This window comes from Cryptomeria japonica, chromosome 11 (genome assembly GCF_030272615.1).
Source record: "Cryptomeria japonica chromosome 11, Sugi_1.0, whole genome shotgun sequence".
In the NCBI taxonomy this organism is placed as follows: Eukaryota; Viridiplantae; Streptophyta; class Pinopsida; order Cupressales; family Cupressaceae; genus Cryptomeria; species Cryptomeria japonica.
In genome coordinates, this window is record NC_081415.1 from 157,028,923 (window position 1) to 157,052,262 (window position 23,340).

The window sequence follows — 23,340 nt, forward strand, 5'->3', positions numbered from 1 at the left end:
ATATCCAATTGATGAAGGAGGGAGCAAAGGTGATTGAGGAAGTTGCAGACATGATTAAAGTCTTTCAAGATAGAGTTCATTCCATTTAGACCACAAAATCTTTGACTATCGATGACTTTTTGAAAGTAGCAAGGATTGAATCAATGCTCATTGTCTGTTCGGATCACTTGGAGGTTCACAAAGAGAAGGTTATGCAAGTGAATATGGACAAGGAAGTGTGGAAGCAGAGGATCATACACATTGGCCTGCCCTATTTCCAAGTTATCCTGAACTTTTTGACCGCACACCTATAATGGCGAGGATCTGCAACAAAACAGGACAAGCCCATAACTTCATCAGTTGCGGTAGACGCTTAGTTATGCTACAATGAAATGTCGGCTTTTCAGCGGCTATTAGTTTAGCTTTCTTTTGTTTCATCTAAACGGTTTCTTTCACTGAAGTGAAAGTAAATGTTATTTGTTAATTATGTAAAAACTATGGCATGGTGGCTATTTAAGCTGAAAAGCTTGCTTTTGAATAGGTTCTGAAACTGTGATTTTGGAAACAATAGAAGAGTTTTTTATACGAATTGTGGAAAATGAAGTAATGACTGATTATTAATGGAATGTTGAGACATCTTTGAATCTGTGCATTCTGAGATTCATAATTCTTCCTAGATTGTTATGTGGGCATAATTTAATCTTATAATCGGTTATCTCTGCATTTCTTTTTGGTTCATATTTGTTATAGATTGTTGGATGACTCGCATGTTGTTAATCAACTTGATCGCCCTTGCCCTGTGAAGCATGAGAGAGTCTCGATTAAGCTGCTATTTTCTCGTGTTGAGTTCCCATGTTGTTTTGAATGTATGTAGTAAACATATGTTAATCAGAGCCTATGAACTCCTCTTTGAGCAATTTCTCAGGAAAATTTAGGCGTTTATTTGTGCAGATGGATAAATGTTGAAGCCTTTTCAATAATTTCCTGTTAAAAGTGTTATAAAAAAAAATCAATTGTACAGTTAATTCATTGTAAATCATATGAGGAGCTGCCCTCTAATGCAGAGGTTGAATTATCATCAATTCTTCCAACTGTTGGTATTTTTATTTCTTTCTAAAGGGTAAAACGGAGTCACATTTTGCTTAAGAAAATAATAATTATAATTTCAAGGAGACAAATCTGTTAACCAACAACAAGTTAATACAGTAGAGATACCAGCAACTCAACCGAGTGTGGATATTCCACCCCCACTGGTAAATGATCAACAAGTGAAACCCCAACTCCCACTGGTTTCACAGGCTACTCAGGTGGAACCTACTGAAAAAGTTGATAAATAGACCGCTTAACAGGAGAAGGAGAAAGGACAAGAGGAAGAGAAGACTACTAAGGAGACATCTGCTGAACCGGAGAAGGCATTAGTCAAACAACAGCATGATCATGATGATGACTCATTTGGCATCAAAGGGCCAATAAATGTTGATAACATGAGTGCATCATAATTGTTGGAGTTTGCAAAAAGTGATGCAATCTCAAACTCAGAAGAAGAGGCTTAAGGATCAGAGAATGGAAGCAGAAACCATTCAAAGTGTTGTAGATATTTTGTTAAGCCTTCTACCAGAAACTACTATAGGGAACTTGTCAACTCCCATTGGCAAGCTTGGCCAGTTGGTTGTTGATGCCTCTGACCAACTTAAGTCCCTTGAGGAAGCAGCTTAGACCTATGCAAAGAAGAGCTACAGGAAGAAGCAAGGAGAACAAATCATGAAGGATATTGATATAGGGAGAATTGCCTCATTGCTGAATAAAGATCTATTAAGAAAAGCTATTGAAACAGGAGGGAAAATTCTTGCATTTACATCTAATGTTTCATTTTTTTATACCGATATCAATCAAAGGTGAACAAAAACCAAGCAAGAACTGGAAAGGATATGTCATGCTTACATACCTTTATAAGATTCAATTTTAGCTTTTGGCAAATCTATGGATGATTTGAAAAACAAGTTAGATGTCTATGATTGTGAACAGGCAAAAAGACTCTCATCTTTGAAGGAGTTGAAGAATTTACTTAGACCAAAAGTGGACATGTTACAAAGAGCATACAAGAATGTAGAAGCAATTTTGGCTACTCTAGAGACGTGTACACTTGATTCAATGGAAAAAATTTATACACAGGTCATGACTACAATTGAGCTCACTGAAACCTTGCTGGAGACATGGGAAAATGATTTTTCTCAATTGAGGCATACTTTTAGTGACATTTTTCTGAAAATTGCAATGAACAATCCTTAATTCAGACTTTCAAGTTTTGTATATGTAAACTTTTGCTGCAAATTGTTGCTATATGTGTATATATTTTACTTTTTCAATTTGGCATTGTTGTCAAACGGGGAGTAGAAATATGTGTGTGTTGTGAAAATTTTATGTATTGTTAAGGGGGAGTAGGAGTAAAAATATATGTGTACAATTTTTGTAAGCACACTTAGCTGTATAATTTGAAAATTTTCTAAGTGTTGCCATCAATGCCAAAGGGGGAGATTGTTGGCTTGATGATGATTGTAATGAATGACTTCATATGTTGTCATTGATGGAACATGTACACACACACATATGTTTGTCTACCGGTGTTACTTCAAAGTTATTTGTTATTATATTGCAACCAGTATTAGAAGTTTTGCTTGTGATGGTGTCAAACTGCTACATGTCATCATTCGGTATATATAGGAATGTCTCGACACCAACTTGAAGATCCAACGGAGATTATCAAAGAAGCAATGGAGGACAATCGGTTTATATGTTGACAAAGGTTAACTCCAACCGGTATTCATTGATTGTGTGATGAGTTATCACCGGCCATGATGAGTTATTCTAACTGATAAATTTTGGCGGTATTTTGTGATGAGTTATGTTTGATTGTCCAGATACACTACACCTAGGAAATTGTGATATAATTCCTAAGGCCGACATGCAATCTAAATGTCTATATAATGACATTATGATGAACTATTTTGTATGCATGATGAGATATGATATGAGATGATTTGATGTGAATACAAAAGAGCTAAGTCACAGAGTATGTTGGTAATGCAGTTGTGAGTGCGCATAAGAGGATCTATTCAAGCAAGTTGTGCTACTTCTAGATCACACCACCTATTGTTTTCTTGTCACTACAATAGTCAAATCCCCTAACCGGGTAAGCTCTAACAAGATTCATTGTACAAATCCTCTAACTAGGTGATCCATTAATTTGGATTCACAAATCCTCTACCAAGGTTACTCCTAACAAGGTACTACCTTTAACAGGGTATAGCTCCTAACAAAGCTTTGGGATCTTTAACAGGATTCACTCCTAGCAAAGCATGTTTGTAGACCTTAACCGGTCAGTTACCTATTACTATAGATAGTTAACTTGTGACTCTCATCTCACCGTGGTTTTTTCCATTTGGGTTTTCCACGTATAAACACTTGTGTTATGGTGGATGTTTTACTTATTGTGGATGCACTAATATCATTTTGGATTACATGCATAATGTTTAACAAACTTGTTAAGTATATCTATCGGTCAGTGTTTAAAGTAGTATTGTTTTTGGTGTCACTAGTTCACCTCCCTCTCAGTGCTTTCTAAGTCTATCAATGTTGGCCTCGAATACCGATGACCTTTGTTATACCATGTTGGCCTACATTGTCGGTGACCAAAGAAATATTCTATCCTGTCGATGTCAGTGTCGGTGTAGAGTCTGTGAAGTGCCTATCGGTCCACCATATGAAGCCGGAACCCAAAATCGTGTTACCATCAATGACAACATAGTGAAACCAACCAATAGAGTTTCAATTGCCAACAATCTCCCCCTTTGGAATTGATGGCAACACTCATGAAAAATGGTCATGGTTTCAACTGTCGGTTTTATCCTGCCCTGCTCCTCCTAAGCTGAATATGCAAAATACTCCAAAATCTTTGTAACTCCCCCTAATGTATGCAACTCTTCATTATTTTTCAAATGTATACTACTCCCCCTTTGAAATCAATTCCCAAAAAAAATTGTAAAAAGAATGTCAAAGAATAAGTATTGTACACTGAATACCTCCAAAAATGTCTTACCAGAGCTTGACCAATTTCAAGATTTTCGGATAAGCTTTCTCTAGTAATTCTACATAAGTATCCTAGCCGGTTTTGAATGTGTCAAAAATGGATACAAGACCACTCAATAAATATGCAAGTGATTCTTTCTCATTAACTTTTGTCAGTGTGGGCTTTCCTAGCATATCCATGCATTCCCTCTTATGTACACAAAGTGAATCCAATCTTGGACTCACCAAAACTCTGATATTTCTGGCTCTCCGAATGATCTTGTCTTTTTCTTTTTCAAGAGAAGAAATTTGGTTCTCCAAAGTCAAAATTTGTCCATCAATAGATGTCTTCAGTGAAATTAGTCCATCAAAAGAGTTAGCAATATTAGCAATTTTCTCATGTAACTCTTGTATCCTTTTATCTACATTTATTGTAAGGATCTCAGTATTGCAACATACCCTATATATGTTAGTACACTGTTTCAAAGAATTTTCAATTAGAATAAGTTTCTCCTCAATCTTCTTCTTCTCTGTCTCAATGATCTAATCAAAAGTGGCTCTCTTAGCCAGACTTAATCTTTCAAGTGCTTGTCAGTTGGAGATCTGTTGTAATGATTGAAAATCTTTTGAGATGTGCTATGTGACTACCTTAAGCTTATCGGAAGGGCTTTCTTAATTCTCAATCTTACATTTTGGGACCAATCTCTACAAAACAGTTATTGACTGATCTATTATCCCCTTGTCTATGGATCCCTCCATCAATTTTTGAGCAGTCATCATCATCAATTTTGTGGGACTCATCTATGTGATAGTTTTCTTTTCTAATAGAGAAGTGTCAATTGTCAATAATGATGGACTCACAACTGGTACCTTATCGGATTCCCCTGTTTTCTCTGGTAATTTATCCTTTATTGCTTCCTCACTTACACCACTTGGTGCAATATGTGCACTCGTTGGTTCCTCTCTAGGAACAGTATCCTCAACCTGTACATTAGTATCTAGAGGACAATTGTCCTCAATGTTAGTATCTTGTACAATACTCTCGGCATTAACCTGTGTCTCAGTATGTGTCTGTACATTTGTGTTAATCAATGGCTCAATTTCCAATCTCTTGATATTCTTCAAAACTGTGGGTGGGGTACCCATAATCCCTTTTCCTTTCCCTTCAACCGGTGTATCTACAGTCTTAGTTTTGGTCTCCGGTGAAGTAAATCCTCTGTGTTCTCCCAAAAATTTGATCCAAGCCTTTTGTATTTCCTTTATTACTTCATTCATTCTTCCTAACATCAAGCTAGTTATTCTATGTTTGTTGTTAAAAACCTTTCTATCTGAAGCCTCAATTGTTTTCTCCATTTCATCTGGAGCTATAGTAACATAGCTAAAAGTTCTTGCATCTTAATGTGTTTATCTTCTTGCATTGTAGATAAACTTCTAGCCTCTAACATGTTATATAACTCTACCGGTATTTGATTTTTTATCTCAATTAATGCTTTCTTATAGATATCTAAATATAACAGGATTGCTTCCTCTACCTCTCTCTATTCATCAACCTCTAATTCATCATAATAAAACTTAACATTCTTCAGCATACCATCTTTAGTTATTTCTTCAACAATTTTTGCACAAGTCTTAGGTGGTATTATAGTTACATTACCAGTCTCAAGTGCCAAATCAATGTCACTCTTCTTCCTCCTTCTGGCAGTACTAGATGCAGTTGTTGGTGTGGCCTTAGGTGCCTACTTCTATGTTGGTAACTTGATGGTGACCTCCCTAACCGGTTGTTTCTTTGCTTCCAATTTAGGTTCTTCTGGTTTCTTCCTCACAACCCTTTTGAATGCTAATGGTGTGTTATCTTCTGACTCAGAATCTGTAGTCATAGGTTCAATGTGAACTACCGGATCCTTACTCTTTCTTCCTTTCTTCGGGACAACATCAATGAGTGCCTTAATGTCTTTTGAAACCTCCTGTACAAATTTGCTTTCCTTCTTGTTTTTCACTTTTATTCCGATTGAACTCAGTTTCAACCTCAAGAGTCTTATGTTGTGCAGTTCCACAAGGCTTCTCTACCTCATCTATTTCTACATCTAGTAGAATTTTTGCATATGCATCAAGGATTAATGCATCTACCTCATAGCCCATTTGTGCTATCCAAATCTTTCGGGGCTTGACTGCCTCCATGAGGGTCTCATCTTTCTTAATCATGAAACATATGTCGGTAGAGTATTTCTCTACTATATGCTCAGGTACTCTTATTCTAGACCTCATAGATTTTTTAAAAGCTTTGAAGTAACCCCATACCTTATCATTTTCCTCAGACTTCCCAATGCAACAATTGATTGTTTTAGTTGCCTTCCTATCGGGATGTCAAAAGCTCATTACTTCCTACCAAAACTGGGAGTATCATTCAGAAAATATAACATTAAGCAGACTAACAAGTTTCCATACCATAAGGTGCCCTTCTTCTCACTTTAATTTTCTCTAAGTTGATCAATAACTCTTCAAGCATCCAGCCACAAAGATCTAACTTGATATTATCCCTCATCATCCTATATGCAGCCTAAATACATTAACTAGAAACTGAATTCAGTCTGTTTGACTGAGTTACCTTATATCCAATAACCATGCTTCCAAATTTGATGTCGATGTCGATGATAGTGCTCACCTTCATCGATCTCTTGGTTGATGTGGTGTCGGTGATCTTCCTCACGAAGTCGTTTGATACTTTCTTATCTGGATGTTGCCCTATCGATGACTAGCCAGTAATTGCTCTGATGGCTTCCTTAGTGATTTTATAAGGTCTTTCCAGCCATATGAATTCACCATGTACTTTTCTTAGTACATATCTGATTATTTCATCCTCAAACTCTGGAATATCTAGAATATTTGTGAACCCTAGATCTTCAATATGTTGATATGTCGGTTTAATCTTACCAGATTCTCCCATGAGTTCATTCATATACATTCCTTTGATCTTTGTAGTGCCTAAGTCCTCTATATGACAATGAATGTATGCCCTAACATCTACATATACCATAGTTCCCTCTGGAACACAAGAAAATGCTCCAACGGAATCTTCCTTGGTAGCCACATGTGGATACCGTTTGAAAATTGGCCTGGGGTGGTCCGTAACCTTCACTATAGTTGGATTTGCAACAAAAATAGGAACAGAAGACCGCTTTCATGATTCAAGAAAAATACCTTTGACCTCTGTTGGTGAAAACCTTCAACAAGTCCTTCTAGACGCCGATGTGATCGCTCAAGAAGAAATTTGATTGTCTCTAAATAGCCTTTGATCGCACTAAGTCACTTTGAATCGCTCTAAATGTTGGGTGATTAATGATGAAGTGTAAACGACCTTTTATCCACCAAGAAAAACCCTAATCTTCCATTGATATAAATTACTGTCGGTGAAAAATACCGGATCTCACTCTGAACATATCAATGCCGGATAATCATCTCCAATATCTGGAACATCTTACAGAATCTCTTCCAGGGGCATATGCATCATCTTCCTGAATTTTGCCTACCCCTAAGGCATTAGCCTTAGTTACTAGATGAGCTCACTACCGGTGCAGGAGCAACCTCTTCTGTCAAATAGGTAACCGGGACATTCCCATCTAATGATTGCTCTTCAGTCTTCCTAACCCATCTCTGAGTGTGATTATGCTAGATTTCACTAACCTTCTCTTTTCCTTTTTCATTTGATCCTCCATTATTAATCGATGGATTTCTGCTTCTACAAAACTTAGCAATATGTCCAATTTCATTGTATGCATAACATGTAACATTGTTCTTTTGAATTGCTTTGCTAAAACCGGTGAAATTGCTCGACCTACACTGATTAGCCATATGTCCAAATTTTCCACAAGCATAGCATTTTACATTCATTCAACAATCTTCTATTTTATGACTAATTTTATTGCATTTAGAATATTTACCGAGAGCAGAATCAGGGTTTTGTTTTGCTCTGTTTCTACATTGTCTAGCCATGTGTCCAAATCTATTGCAAACAAAACATCTACCATTGAATTTATAAGCATTGAATTGTCTTACCGGTGCCTTATGATTTTGATCATCCTTAGCAGTACCAGAATTCTATCCTTGCTCAAATCCAAGTCCACTGGAATCTCCAATCTACCTTTGTCTCTTCAATAAGTCATCAAGTTGTGCTGAGCTGATCTTGAATTTTTCTTTGTATTCACTTGCAGCAATTAAATCTTCTCTTACTATCATCATTTGTCTCTCAAGCTCTTGCTTATTGCTTTGGGATTGAACCAAATCAATCCTCAACATCTCATTTTCATGAATCAACCTACCACATTCTTCAAATTTGTTCTTCAGGGATACAACAAGACTTTCTTCCTTTTTCTTTATGTCCTCAATTTCCTTAGACGTCCTCATAGTCATAGTTTGGATTTTCTTCATAATCATGTTCTCCTCACTCATTTTCTGACATTGTTCTTTAAGTGCATTTTTCTCTTCATCTTCCTAATTTTGCAAAAGTTCTTTCCTCCTAGCTTGAACATATGATAGTCTCTCTTGTAGTACAAGAATGAATTCCTTGGCAGAATTCAACACATCTTGTAGCTTTAAGTTCTTCAACCTTTCAGCGTCATAATCTTCAAGTGCCATCTCAAGCTACTTCTCCAAAGCCATATTCAATTATTCCAGTTTCAAGATCTTCCTCAAGTTGTTAAACTTCCTCTAAGGCACAAAGCTTTGATACCAATTGTTGGAAACCATTAACGCTGAGAGGGGGGGATGATCAGTGTTATACCAGAATAGTAGATTTTAGCCTTCAAAAAAACACATACACCAATCGGTATACTGGTAAAAACAGAATTGAAAGAAGTAATGCAACCAATAAGCCAAACACATAAATGAGAATCATAACACACAGATTTATACATGCAAAACCTCAAAGAGAAAAAACCACGGTGGGATTTGTGACCCACAATATCAATTCACTAGCCATATGAAGAGATATTACAATATATGATGGGCCTGCACTTGCAGGAAGACTTACAACCTAGAGCACACTCTTCAATCACAATAGGAGCCTCATTGACTACATAACTTACCAGACAACAATCCAGAGAAGTGTGAACTGCTAAGATAACATCTCCTATGCAAGAAAACAGTTCCGGCTTAAGCTCTATCTATTTTGGTTAAAACCCTAAACCTTTTTACCGGAATAACCCTTACAATGAATTCCTCACATACTTAGTCTCTCGAAATGATTTCACATCATATTACATTTCCATGTCCATACTCTCATTTCAAAATGATCTATCAAACTGACCTATATACCCTATACATTTTTTTATGCCTTATGTCGGCTTACAAAGATATATGCAATATCATATTATATGTCAACCAGATAACATAAATGTATAAGCATTAAAACAATTTGTCGATGCTAGATCCAAGATATGTCGGCCTCTAATATCGATGACCTTTGTTATACCATGTCGGCCTACATTGCCAGTGACCAAAGAAATCTTCTATCGTGTTGGTGCTAGTGTCAGTGTCGGTGTAGAGTCTGTGAACTGGCTTCCATTACACCATATGAAGTTGGAGCCAAAAATCATGTTGCCATCAATGACAACATAGTGAAACCAACCAATAGATTGTCAATTGCCAACTATCTCCCCCTTTGGCATTGATGGCAACACTCATGTGAAAAATGGTCATGGTTTCAACTGTCGGTTTCATCCTACCCTACTCCCCCTGAGCTGAATATGCAAAATACTCTGATACTCCAAAATCTTTGTAACTCTCCCTAATGTATGCAACTCTTCATTCTTTTTCACATGTATACTACTCCCCCTTTGACATCAATGCCCAAAAAAAATTGTAAAAAGAATGTCAAAGAATAAGTACTGTACACTGAATACCTCCAAAAATGTCTTACCGGAGCTTGACCAATTTCAAGATTTCCGAATAAGCTTTCTCTAGTAATTCCACATAAGTATCCCAGCCGATTTTGAATGTGTCGAAAATGGATACAAGTCCACTCAATAAATATGCAAGTGATTCTTTCTCATTAACTTCTACCGCTATGAGCTTTCCTAACATATCCATGAATTCCCTCTTATGTACACAAAGTGAATCCAATCTTGGACTCACCAAACCTCTAAACTTTTGGCTCTCTGAATGATCTTGTCTTTTTCTTTTTCAAGAGCAGAAATTTGGTTCTCCAAAGTCAAATTTTTTCCATCAATAGATGTTGTCAGTGAAATTAGTCCATCAAAAGAGTTAGCAATATTAGCAATTTTCTCATGTAACTCCTTTATCCTTTTATCTACATTTGTTGTAAGCATCTCAGTATTGCAACATACCTTGTATATGTTAGTACACTATTTCAAAGAATTTTCAATTCGAACAAGTTTCTCCTCAATCTTCTTCTTCTTTGTCTCAATGATCTGATCAAAAGCAACTCTCTTAGCCAAATTGAATCTTTCAAGTGCTTGTCGGTTGGAGATCTACTGTAATGATTGAAAATCTTTTGAGATGTGCTCTGTGATCACCTTGAGCTTGCCGAAAGGGATCACTTCATTCTCAATCTTACATACTAGGACCAATCTATGCAAAACAGTTATTGATTGGTCTATTATCCCCTTGTTTGTGGATCCGTCCTTCATCAATTTTTGAGTAGCCATCATCATCAATTTTGTGGGACTCATCTCTGTGATAATTTTCTTTTCTACTAGAGAAGTGTCAATTGTCAACAATCATGGGCTCGCAACTGGTACCTTACCGGATTCCCCTATTTTCTCTGGTGATTTATCCTTTATTGCTTCCTCATTTACACTGGTGGCTTCTCCACTTGGTGTAGTATGTACACCTACCGGTTCGTCTCTAGGAACAATATCCTCAACCTGTACATTAGTATCCAGAGGACAATTGTCATCAATGTTAGTATCTTGTACAATACTCTCAGCATTAACTGGTGTCTCGGTATGTGTATGTACATTTGTGTTAACCGGTGGCTTGATTTCCACTCTCTTGATATTCTTCAAAACTGTGGGTGGGGTACCCATAATCCCTTTTCCTTTCCCTTCAACCGGTGTATCTACAGTCTCAGTTTTGGTCTTTGGTGAAGTAAATAATCCTATGTGTTCTCCCAAAAATTTGATCCAAGCCTTATGTGTTTCCTTTATACTTCATTCATTCTTCCTAACATCAGGCTAGTTATTCTGTGTTTGTTGTTAAAAACCTTTCTATCTGCAGCCTCAATTGTTTTCTCCATTTCATCTAGAGCTATAGTAACATAGATAGCTAAAAGTTCTTGCATCTTAATGTGTTTATCTTCTTGCATTGCAAATAAACTTCTAGCATCTAACATGTTATAGAACTCTGTCAGTATTTGATTTTCTATCTCAATTAATACTTTCTTATAGATATCTAAATATAACAGGACTGCTTCCTCTACCTCTCTCTATTCTCTTTAGTTATTTCTTCAACAATTTATGCACATGTCTTAGGTGGTATAATAGCTATATTACCAGTCTTAAGTGCCAAATCAATGTCGCTCTTCTTCCTCCTTCTAGCAGTACCAGATGTAGTTGTTGGTGTGGCCTTAGGTGCCTGCTTCTGCGCTGGTAACTTGATGATGACCTTCCTAATCGATTGTTTCGTTGCTTCCACTTTAGGTTCTTTCGGTTTCTTCCTCACAACCCTTTTGAATGCTAATGGCGTGTTATCTTCTGACTCAGAATCTACAGTCATATGTTCAATGTGAACTACCAGATCCTTTCTCTTTCTCCCTTTCTCCGGGACAACATCAATGAGTGCCTTAATGTCTTTTGAAACCTCCTATACAAATTTGCTTGTCTTTCCTTCTTGTTTTCCCCTTTTCTTCAGGTTGAACTCAATTTCAACCTCAAGAGTCTTCTGATGTGCAGTTCCACAGGGCTTCTCTGCCTCATCTATTTCTACATCTAGTAGAATGTTTGCATATGCATTAAGGATTAATGCATCTACCTCATAGCCCATTTATGCTATCCAAATCTTTTGGGGCTTGACTGCCTCCATGAGGGTCTCATCTTTCTTAACCATGAAACATATGTCGATAGAGTATTTCTCTACTATATGCTCAAGTGCTCTTATTCTAGACCTCATAGATTTTGATGAAAGGTTCCAATTTTTTATTAGATTTTGATTGGATTGTTGGAGTTGGTTTAAATATTTTGGATTGGATTTGCTGGATTTTTGGATTGTTCTTCACTTGTTTTATTCTTTCCTTGGTTGCAATTTCCTGGTTGGAGCTTTTGTATCTCCTCTACATTTTCTTGTGAAAATTGTTTGTGAAAATTTTGCTTTCAATGTGACTGTTTAATGATTGATTGAAGGAAATATTTATGTTTTTAGTTGCAATTTCAGTTTGTGGAAGATTAATTTACGTTTCTAAGTTTTTATGTGAAAACTGGAAAATAGACATTGCCAAGAATTTTCTCTATTACATAATTCTTTATGATTTTGAGTCTTCCCTTCCCTAAGATCCTAATGGCCTTTAGAATGCCTTGTAATTTTTTTTATGCTTTATGGTGATCTTTTACACCTAGCCGAGTTGTTGTGTAAGTTTGGAATGGCTCTGTGCAGTTCTGAGTGAGTTTGTGATAGGGAGATGCATGGGAGGGATGTCAATCTCTCTTTGTATGTTCATAATGTTTTATTTATGTGTTTCCTTGGTGTTATTTCATCCTCCTACATCTTCTGGGAGTGTATTTTCGTCTATTGAGAGTCCTTATCCAATTATGGAAAGTTTCATTATCTCTTTTGTCTGTTTTATTTGATTTCTAAATTCTGGACCAAAAACACTATAGTTTGACTCTAGAATGCCAAAGTATGGCCCCAAAATGCCAAAAGATGTCATGGGAGAGCTAAATTGTCTCCCAGATGCGCCATTTTAGGTTCTAAAAGCCCTGAACTACTCTGGGTTGTAGGTTTTGTCAGTTTTGGTCACTGTGATTGATTTTTCTGATTTTGGGCATTTACTAGAGGCATTTTATGATTGCATTGAGTTCCTTAGAGGTCTTTATGATGTTATCTTGATCATTACTTGATATTTTTGTGCTCTAATAAGAGGATTTCTGCCTTACTTTTAAGGATATTGTCCATACGTTGAGTTGCTCTGGAAAGAGGAAGAATGCATCGTTGTTGAGGAATGTTTGTGAGAGCTCCAATGGGATGTTATTTCCTTACCTTTGAGGATTTGAATTTCTTTGGATTAGTCTTTGATCTCATGTTTATTCTTTGGTTCGTTATTGCATTTCTTTGGTGGAGGCTCTTGCTCAGTTTTTTAGCACATGTTTCATCTTATACTTCAGATTGTATCAATGATATTGTGACTATGTTTATGTCATTTGTGAGCCTTCATGATGTTGTTAAGATGTTATTTGTGTTTTATGTTTTCACCCCAAGGTATTGGTCCATGGTTAGGGAGATTGGGCTCTTGCATGTGTAGGACCGAGGTCATGAGAAATAGGCTCTGAGAGGTTCCTAGATAGGATGCTTAGGGTCTAGACCTTTCATGGAAGCATATGAAGAGTCTATGTTTAATTGCAAGTGATAACCATAATAATTGATTAGTGGTTTTGGGTAATTAGTAATTCACTTAAACAAGATAATGAAGTCAAGTTGTATGCCCCAATGGCGAGTCCCGAGGAGATGGTTTTGGGATTTATGGTTGGGAACATCATTGGAGCGGGACCTCCCTTGTTTGGCTCCAAGGTGGAGGTAAATTCCACATGAGGATAGCATGTGATGACACTCTTCCTTGCATGTGTCCATTATCCTTATGCCTTTGTTGTTGATTATGCCTCTAGGACTTTATTTATTTATGATTATCCTTTTGATGTGATTTGATTGATTGTTCTTATTTGTTAAATTGTGGATTTCTTGTTGTGTCCCTTTGTTGCTAGGTGTCAGCCTAGGTCTTGAGTGTGAGTTGTAACCCCATGTCATCTCCTAGCATGGGGGGTGGTTCCTATTTGGTTCCACATGATCAGGTGGTTTGATGCCTTCTTCCATTGGGATGTTCTTCATTGGATTATTGCATGCATGGATATGGATTTATATTATCTCATTATGTGGATGGATCTTGGAGCATATTCTATGTAATTGGAATTGATATCATGTGTTTTGTATCTAAAAAAAGATGTAATAGTAAAGTAGACTATGTAATCAGTATCATGTGAACATGTGTATTAGGACTTTTAGTAGGTTGATTCCAAAATGAGATGTAAATGGATATTCAATTGTGTATGTAATTCTAGATCAGAAGGAATTATCTTGTGTGTATCTTGTGGATGGTAGTGGTTATGTTAATGATCATGTATTCCTTGATTTGAAAGTTGTTAATCCTTATTGGTAGTTATCTTTGGAATATGGAAATGAATGAGTAGTTGTAGATTTGTATGGGCTCTATGACTCTTCATTATGCGGAGTTGATTCCTAGGTGTTGAGATAGTATATTACATAATGATGACATTGTTAATGTAAGAGAGATTATGTATTCTTATGCCATGTTTTCTTATGTAATAGGACAAGATGATGTAGAGAATATGTTCTTGCATTGGAATAAAATGATGTATTCATTTTATGGTTCATTTTGTAAGAATGTTCATTATGTTAAGATTGAGATCTTATGTTGGATTAGGTAATTGAATGATTAGATATAGTGCATTCTTGTTGTATCATATGGTCCTTGAATTGGTTTAGAGACATGAGATCCTAATTAGAAAGAAGATTAATACTTGTTGTAATAATCTTGCTTCTATATATGGATAGTAATCTTGATGAATTGTGCAATGGATATTCTTAAGGAAATGGTCTAGTTCCATTTGTGAGGGAAGGATATATATAGATTCATGATATGATAGATGACTAATGGAACATATGGGAGTTAGGAGCATTTGATTTGGTATTTTAAAATGAACTTAGAAAGCTATTGGGGTTATGTAGATAGCCATCTGATAACTCATAATCTCATGAGAGGAAGAAAGTAATTAAGTATAACTTAAAGGAAATGAATGTTAATGAATTTATGATGTGAATGTGTAATGTGTTGTTGCTAGTGAGTAATGACATTGGAATACCCTGGGCAAAAGAGTAAATGGATGTATGTATGTTTTGAGATGAAGATGGTTATGATATTATTTCTGCTTGCGATATATGTGGCTATTATTATGGTTATATCTAAGTTGTTTATGCAATCATGATATGTTATGATTCATACATAGGAGTAATGGTAGATTTATAAGATGCATTGATAGATGTTTTGAAAAAACATTGTCTCTATTTGTTAGTTAGATTAGTTATTTACTCTAGGGTATTTTGGTGGGCATTACATTTGATATCAGAGCTCATGTTGCAAACACTAGGATCTTTGGTTAAGGTTATTGCTCTTATCCTTGCATGGTGTGCTATGATGTCCTTTTGACTTGAGTTGTTCTTGAGGTTTGTGTTTGAAAAAGGTCATTGGAATCTTGGAGATCTTACATGTCTGTGCTCTATGTTTTCTCCTTAATTCTTCTTAGAAAATTATAATTGTGAGCAATATGTGTATTCATTTCTTACGCAGGACTTCTAGATGCAAGAGATGTCTATATGATTCCATGCGATCTTGTTTTCTTTGTAAGTTTTGGTGCTTACCTGAATATCAAAGGTTATTTTCCCTATATAAATGACTGTGCTATAAAATGAGAGAAAATTGCATCTCTTCTCCTCACTAATGTTATGTTTATCAGATTAGCTTGATACATGGAATTCCTAATGAATAGTAAGATGAAATGTTTGTATCATGTATATAAGAATGATATAGAGTAAATCATGAGGTGAAATTGAAGAACTTATATGGGATGCATCTATATATAAGTAAATAAGTAGTTTAATGATGCTCTCTCTTCCCTTTATTCTCCTATGTAAAATGTAAGGAAGTTAACTAGTGAAGTAAGGGTACCAAATAAAACTATCAGGTGTTTATATATGTGTGCAATTCTGAATGTATACTATAACATGGTCTTTTATCCTACTATTTCGTTAAACTATCATATCTTTCAATAAGGGCTTGAAATTTCTAACTGCATTTGTAATGTTACGAGACCTCATGAAAGGTTGAATTTGCATATCTTAGAAAATGATGTAAGTAGTTGCATGTTACGATAAATGTGGTATGTCTAGAAAATTCAAATTGTTCATGCATAATTTTTGTGTGCATACGTTAATTGTTTGGTAGTGTTCTTCCTTCCTCTTCTCTCCATTTAGGTAAAAGACTCATAGTTCTTAGGAGTTTATTGATATTAAGAAGAAGAATTGAATACTCATTGATGAAATATGGTATTGCATATATTAAAAGAAAAGTTTGGATAGAATAAATTTTTCTTTGAAGATTTAGATTTGCGCATTGCATCCATGATTTTTATTTTAAAGAAGAGTTAGTTAAATAGAATATCTCTTGCATGAATAATGTAGAAAGTTTAACGAAATAGTAGGGTAAAACACCATATTATAGTATACATGTTGAATGAAGTAAAATTGGCACATTGCATGTATAGTTTAGGAAAATAAGGAAATTATATCATTATGCCTTTGCTTGGTTTGGTAAGATAAAAGCCTTAGATTTGTGAAAGAGTTGCGTTGTTCGATTAATGGATAGATCAAAGAAAGATGCTATCTCTTTACCTTATTTGAATTTTAAGGAAGTACTTGCTCAATGAATTCTATTATAATGGATCGATAATGAATTGAATGAAGTTGTAATGTGTTCCTAAAGGACAATTTTCCTTGAAATGTTAGAAATATTTAGTTTATGAATAATAATAGTTAAGGATTGATGGAAGCAAGTTTGAATGGAATAATGTAAGCATGTATCTGAATTTGTGTGACATTTAATGGGAAGTGGATATAAAGTGGATTTAGGTGAGGCTATGATACCTAGTTTCATGCTTAATATAAATAAATTGGTTGGTTAATGGTGTTTTAAGGAAATGATCATAGGAGATAGGAGTAGGAGTAATAAAAGTTTGATATTAAATTTTGTTGGAGATAAAGTAATGAGATCTATTTCTTATGAGTAAATTTACTTGTGTGAATATATGAATTATTAAATTGTTTAATGCCATCATGTAGGACATTCTAATCATCGATATGCTAATTATTGTGCTCGAAGAGAAATTGTGCATGTTATAGTATATCTTGAAGTTTTGATATCTATTTCTATTATAACTTGGTTAATGTGGTCATTTCATAGATGAGAAATCTTGAACAATAGTCATGATATTAGTATATTTCTTGTGTGTATACAAGACACTTTATCTCTTCCTAGAATATGTCTCCTTTCTTAAAGGAAAATTGTCTAGAATTTTGTAAAGATTGCATTGCATTAAAAATGATAAAAGGAATATGGATATATAGATAAATTTATGGTCTCAAAATGTGTTGTGTGTGTGATCTCTACCACATTGAGGGCATTGTATCCCTGGATGTTGTGTAGTAGTTACTCCCTTTGGTGTGACTGATATTGGTCACCTCGTGATGTGGATTTGGATGAGTTGGCTATGTTGCCTTTAGTAATTTGTGATTTGTGTGAAGCATCATTAAAGTTAATTTGATTTTTGGATTTCCTTATTCTTTTCTCATCTATTTTGTTCTGTATGGTGGCACTTGTCACATTTTATTTCTTGTTGATTTCGCCTGCAACTTTTTGTGATTTAATGTTGGATTTGATGATCGTTTTCTTTTTGGACTTTCTCTTATGTTGTCGTTGATAATGCCTTTTGTGGTCATTTTGTATGTTGATTCTTGTGGGCCCTCATTTTGTGTGAAGTATTTTCTCTATCATGTTCATTTTGAACCTCTAATGGTATGTGTAAGGGAGGACACCGCAGAGAAGTGCACTAGACTTAGTGAACAATTAGATAATATTGATATTAGTTGAGTAAATAAAATATGTGTATAGAGTAAAATGAATTGGTAGCTTCTTAGACCTTATGAAAAGTTAGATAGAAGTACATTCAATTTTGAGGAATTTGTGATATATGAATTAGATAAATGCAAAAAGGAACTATTGATTTCATATCTTCAATGAGTGCTTATGTATATATATCATGTATAATTAATTGATTAGAGTTCCTTAGAAGGATTTAATTAGATGAATGATGCATTGAGTGTTTTTATCAGATCAACATAGCGTAAGTGTGGTAGAGACTTAGAAGTTTGAATATTGTAAATCTTATTTTCACTTAGGATTTAATAACCTATGCAAAGTAATTTATTTGTTGTGGCAATTCCACTAGAAAGAGCACCATAGATTCCATCATGTACTTCTTGTAGTGTCATAAAATTGCAACCTTTGCAATTTTGACCGTATTTTAGGCCCTCACCTTTGCGACTGCATTTCCCTACTCTATTGGGACCCCTCTCTGCATCACCTTGAGACCCTGTCCAGGCCCCAAAATAGGGCAGGACAGGGGCGTGGCGCCCCTGTCCTCCCTCTTAGGGTGGACCTAAGATGGGTCCATCTAACCCTTGGACGTAATTTCTCTTCGGGACTTAAAGTTCTCCTATGTCGGCTTTCAGTGAGATGAAAACAAATTCCCCTAAGCAAGTATAAAAGGGGATTCAGTCCTCTCATTTGCATAAGCGAAGTTCATCATAAGTAAGCATAGGCAAAAATATACATCATCAAGCGTTCAAGTCTTCAAGTCTTCAAACATTTCCTTCTTCATGTGTCTTCTTCATTCATCCATTCGAGCAACATTACAACATTCATTTGCAAGCATGTGTGGGTGTTAGGGTTTTGTCATGTTACATACCATTTCATGTAACACTTTTGATTACATTCAAGAAGCAAAGAAATCGTCATCAATAAATTGCAGATCTACAAGGTATACATTTCAATCATTTACATTTAAGCATTTGCAAATACTTTTTTTCAAGGTTAATTTCTCAACCAGGGTTTGATTGAGGCAAACCCCTATCCACGACCCTTCTTCCCTTCTTTTTTGTGTCTAGGTTGCAGTTGCGCAGCTGTAATTGTAGGTTTGGGCTTCATTTGTAGAGATGGAAAAACCCTTTTTGTTTCACGGATTTTTTGGAGAACCGTGTGCACTTTCAATACGGTTCTGATGACTTTTCTCCAAATTTGCAGGGCAGATCCGTATCAATCTAAATATCTCATATCTTAATTTATAGCGTGATCCCAAATAGGTAGCTCCTCATTTCACCCATTTTATCTTCATTTTCTAAATAGTCAACAAGTCAACTCTTCTATTTACAAAAGAGGGTAAATTACATTCCAACTCTTGTAATTCGCTTGGCATTCGCATCCTTATTTCCCTTGGATTCAGATCGAGTGGATTCAACCCCTGTTTTGAATGTAAAGTATCTCCCAAGTGAAAATTATCCTAGTGATTTTCTTTCTCTCTCCTAGGTGGGTAATCACTAGGGTTCAATTTTCCACTTTACATTTTGGTGAACCCGATGTCCTACATCTTAATTATGATTTATTATTTGTTAGATCTGAATTATTGCAATTTGAGCTTTCAAATTTCATATCTAAGTTTGATCTTTTTGCAAAATTTAGAGGTTAATTGCATAAAAACTCTAATTTTTCATTTTGAGGAAATTAAGCTTGTGAATTATAACATTTTGGTTGCTTGTTTTAGATTTGATTTCTATTTCAAAATTGCAATTCAAATCTATCTTTTCATTCTGAAAATTAAGTGGTTAAACAGTAAAACCCTAATTTTTAAGAATCTCCTATTTCAACCTTTGACTGCTAATTTGACCTATCTAGACATCTCCAAATCAGCTGTTTTTTGGATTCTACAATAAAATCATAATTTCTATCATCCCTGAAAATTTTGAAAAAAGTTGGTTGGACTGTGTTGAACTTGCACACGATCCCTAGCTTTTTTCCCAAAATTTTGGGACTCGGAATTGACTATATTTTTCTGCTTAAATCCAAGAAATTGGCTAATTTTATCTTTTTTAAAACCTCCTAAGGTCAAAAACAAATTTAAAATTGAATGTTTGATTTTCTTGCAATTTACAAAAAATCTAGATTTGAAATTGAATTTATGCAAAACTGGGATCTTACTTCAATTTTCAGATTTATCATTGTTATCAAATTTGTCTTCTTGCCTAAAATTCAAATTTTCAATTTCCCTCCTTTTCCCAAAATTCAAAATTTCAAAATACAATGGTTAGGTCCTAAAACCCTAATTTTCAAATTTAATTGGATTTTATGCAAATTTCAATCAATTTCAACCAATTTCAGTCTTCTAAATATTATTCAAGGTGGCCTTATCCATTAGGTTTGACCTTTTTCAAATTTACAATTCAATTTCTTATCTTTTTCAAAACCCTAATAAGGTCCTATTTCGACATTCAAACTTTAATTTCACCTATCTAGAGACCGTAAAATCAATCAATTTTTTGAGGTTAGCTCTCAAATCTTCGTAGCTTTCATCCCTAGATTTTCTGAAAAAGTTGGGAGGATCGGGTGCACTTTCAACCTGGTCCCTAGCTTTTTTCCCAAAATTTTGGGAGACTATTATAACTATATTTGTTTGCTTAAATCCAGAAAATTTGTTGATTTTGTCAAATTTTGATCCCTGAAAATTTCCGAAAAAGTTGGAAGGACTAGGTGCACTTTCAACTTGGTCCCTAGCTTTTTTCCTGAAATTTCGGGAGACTATTATGAATGTATTTAATTGCTTAAATCCAAAAAATTGGTTGCTTTTGTCAAATTTTGATCCCTCTAAAATAAAATAAAAATCTCCACTTCCAACATTTCAATTTTTAAGATACAGTTTAAAATTAAGTGGTTAATTAAGAACAACCCTAATCTTAAATTTCAAAAAATTAATTCAACAACTTTCAATTTTTAAAATTAAGAGGTTTTTCAATAGACCCCAATTTTAATCTCTTATCCTAATTTCCTAAGAGGTTGCATTATTATTATTTCAATCAATTTGTTCATTTAATTGAATAATCATTTTTTCTATAATTTTGAATTATTCTGTTATTTTTCAAGTCTCAAATTTCAATTTCAAATTTGCAATTCAAATTCCATTTTCCCTCCTTTATTCAATTTTCTATGCATGTATGGGGTGAACATTATTATGGTTAAATGACATATGATTTTCTTGTTTGATCATAAGTGCATATGGAGTTCTTATATTATTTTCCTAATTCAATTTCAAGTTACATTATAGATGTTCATGATATTCCCTTTCATGCAAATGGTGATAGTTTAGTTCTCCCTTTGATTCATACCTATGATTTACCCTTTCCCAAAATTGATCTCATTAATGAGAGCACATTGATGCAAACAGGAAATATGGACACTTCTTTCAAAGATCTTCCTCCTAAAGATGAATCTTTGGAGAATTGTGTTCCTTCTTCTCCTAAAAATTACCTCCCTCATAAGGATTATTTGGTACAAGAGGATGATATTATGGCTACTTATCCTAGTGATACCATACCTTCTTTTCATGATCTTCCCTCTAAAGATGAATCATTAATTACATATGATAGTTCTTTTCTTAATGAGTGTCTTGAACATAAAGATACCTTAGAACAAGAGGATGATATCATTTCTTATCATAATGCTCTCTCTCCCAAAAATCAAGGGCCTAATAAAAATCAAATCATTTCCATTCATGTTCCTAGGAAAACTAAAAATTCTTCCTGATTATCAATGTTGTGCCTTAAACATATACTAATGAGGTAGTTGATGAGAACATAAGTGAAGCATCATATGCTTTCTTAGTTCCTACAATCCTCTCTTCAATTCACTAAAATACACCATCTCCTACCAAATAAGCTCCTAAAAAAGATCTCTTAGAGATGTTGGCAATTTGAAGGAATTGATTATGTGTTGCATTGATGTTTTGTCATTGATGGCAACGCCGGTTGTTTTGGTTGTTTACCGGTTTTCGGTTGGTTTCGGTAGAGTGGTTGGTTTATGATATTGATCTGGTATGCTCCAATATGCTTTGGTTTATGGAATTGATTTGGATCTATCATTCATGCTATTCAGATGCATATCACGATCAGTTGGTTTGGGATTTGATGACTCAGACACTATCATTTGTTCTAGTAAGCCTTTTGGTCACCAGTAAGGGTTTTACCGACAGAGCTTTGTTGAAGATCTTTTGATGCACATGATAAGTATTGTTGGTGTGGCTTCTAGATGGCTTTTTGGATGTTGTTGGTTATCATGTTCGTGTTCTTGTTCATCAATGGTGTTGGATTTGGTTTATGGCAACCTATTTTGGGTTCAGTGTTATCTAGGTTATGGATCGATTTATGTAACATGTTGGAGAATGATCCTGATGTGTTACCAACGGGATTTAATGATTGGTTTAAACTGTTTTTGGCCTACGCCGACTTGGTTGATCATTAGATTGTGGGTTTATGTTATGAATTTATTGTATTATCTTTTAGGTGGCCGACCTAATTGTTTAGGTCCCAAGTTGGTATAAATGTGTTGTAAGATCTCTTTGCAGATCATGGTTATGGACATATGGGCATATGGGTTAATGAGACATAGGATTATCTGTGTGTGAATAATGTTGTCATCGTATGCAAAAGTTTTGGTCAATCATAGGTGATCGAATTGGGTTGGTAAGAGAGGTTTAGGAGATGCTATCTTTGCAGTTCAATCTTCTTTCTGAATTATAGTCTGGATTTATTTTGTAGTCAATGAGGCTCCTTTTGTGGTGAGCAGTGTGCTCTACGTTGTTGGCCTTCTTGCATGTGCAGGCCCCTCATATTGTAATCACATACTTACTACAGAAGTATTATCTGACTGTGGGTAGGCTTCCCACCATGGTTTTTCCCTTTACTGAGTTTTCCACGTATAAATCTTGGTGTTATGTGTTCTAGATGGATGGTAATTGTTCTGTGATTTATGTTTATGTTTAATTGCTAAAATCAATTATTCTGGTATTTAGTTTATGTATTCCAGTATTGAGTTTATGTGTTCTGGTAATAAGGATTTGAATGCTTAAAGTTCTATAATCCGGTGACAAATGATTCACCCCTCCTTTCAGTTGTCCTCTGGTTTTCTGAGCTGTCTAATAAGAGGATGATTTGGGGACCTTATATTTTACTCCTACCTTTTCTAGAAAGTCTAAGATGTCTGAATTTTATATTCCAAATTTTTCTCTTAACACAAATCTTGAAATTGATTGGGCCTCTTTAAACTTCAATCTCATTCCCCCTAAGAGTGAACCCTCTTTTGAACATACACATAGATGCAATGGAAAAATTGTTGGCATT

The 23,340-nt window shown here is 35.0% G+C and overlaps 1 long non-coding RNA gene across 1 annotated transcript in view; it reads left to right on the forward strand.

Moving 5' to 3' along the window:
• The window catches only part of LOC131066089 (uncharacterized), an 89,172-nt gene extending 73,322 nt beyond the window's left edge, over positions 1 to 15,850 (forward strand). The window contains exon 4 of the long non-coding RNA XR_009111570.2: positions 15,632 to 15,850. This is a non-coding gene — a long non-coding RNA (uncharacterized LOC131066089). The remainder of the gene's footprint in view (positions 1 to 15,631) is intronic.
• Positions 15,851 to 23,340: the final 7,490 nt, after the last annotated feature.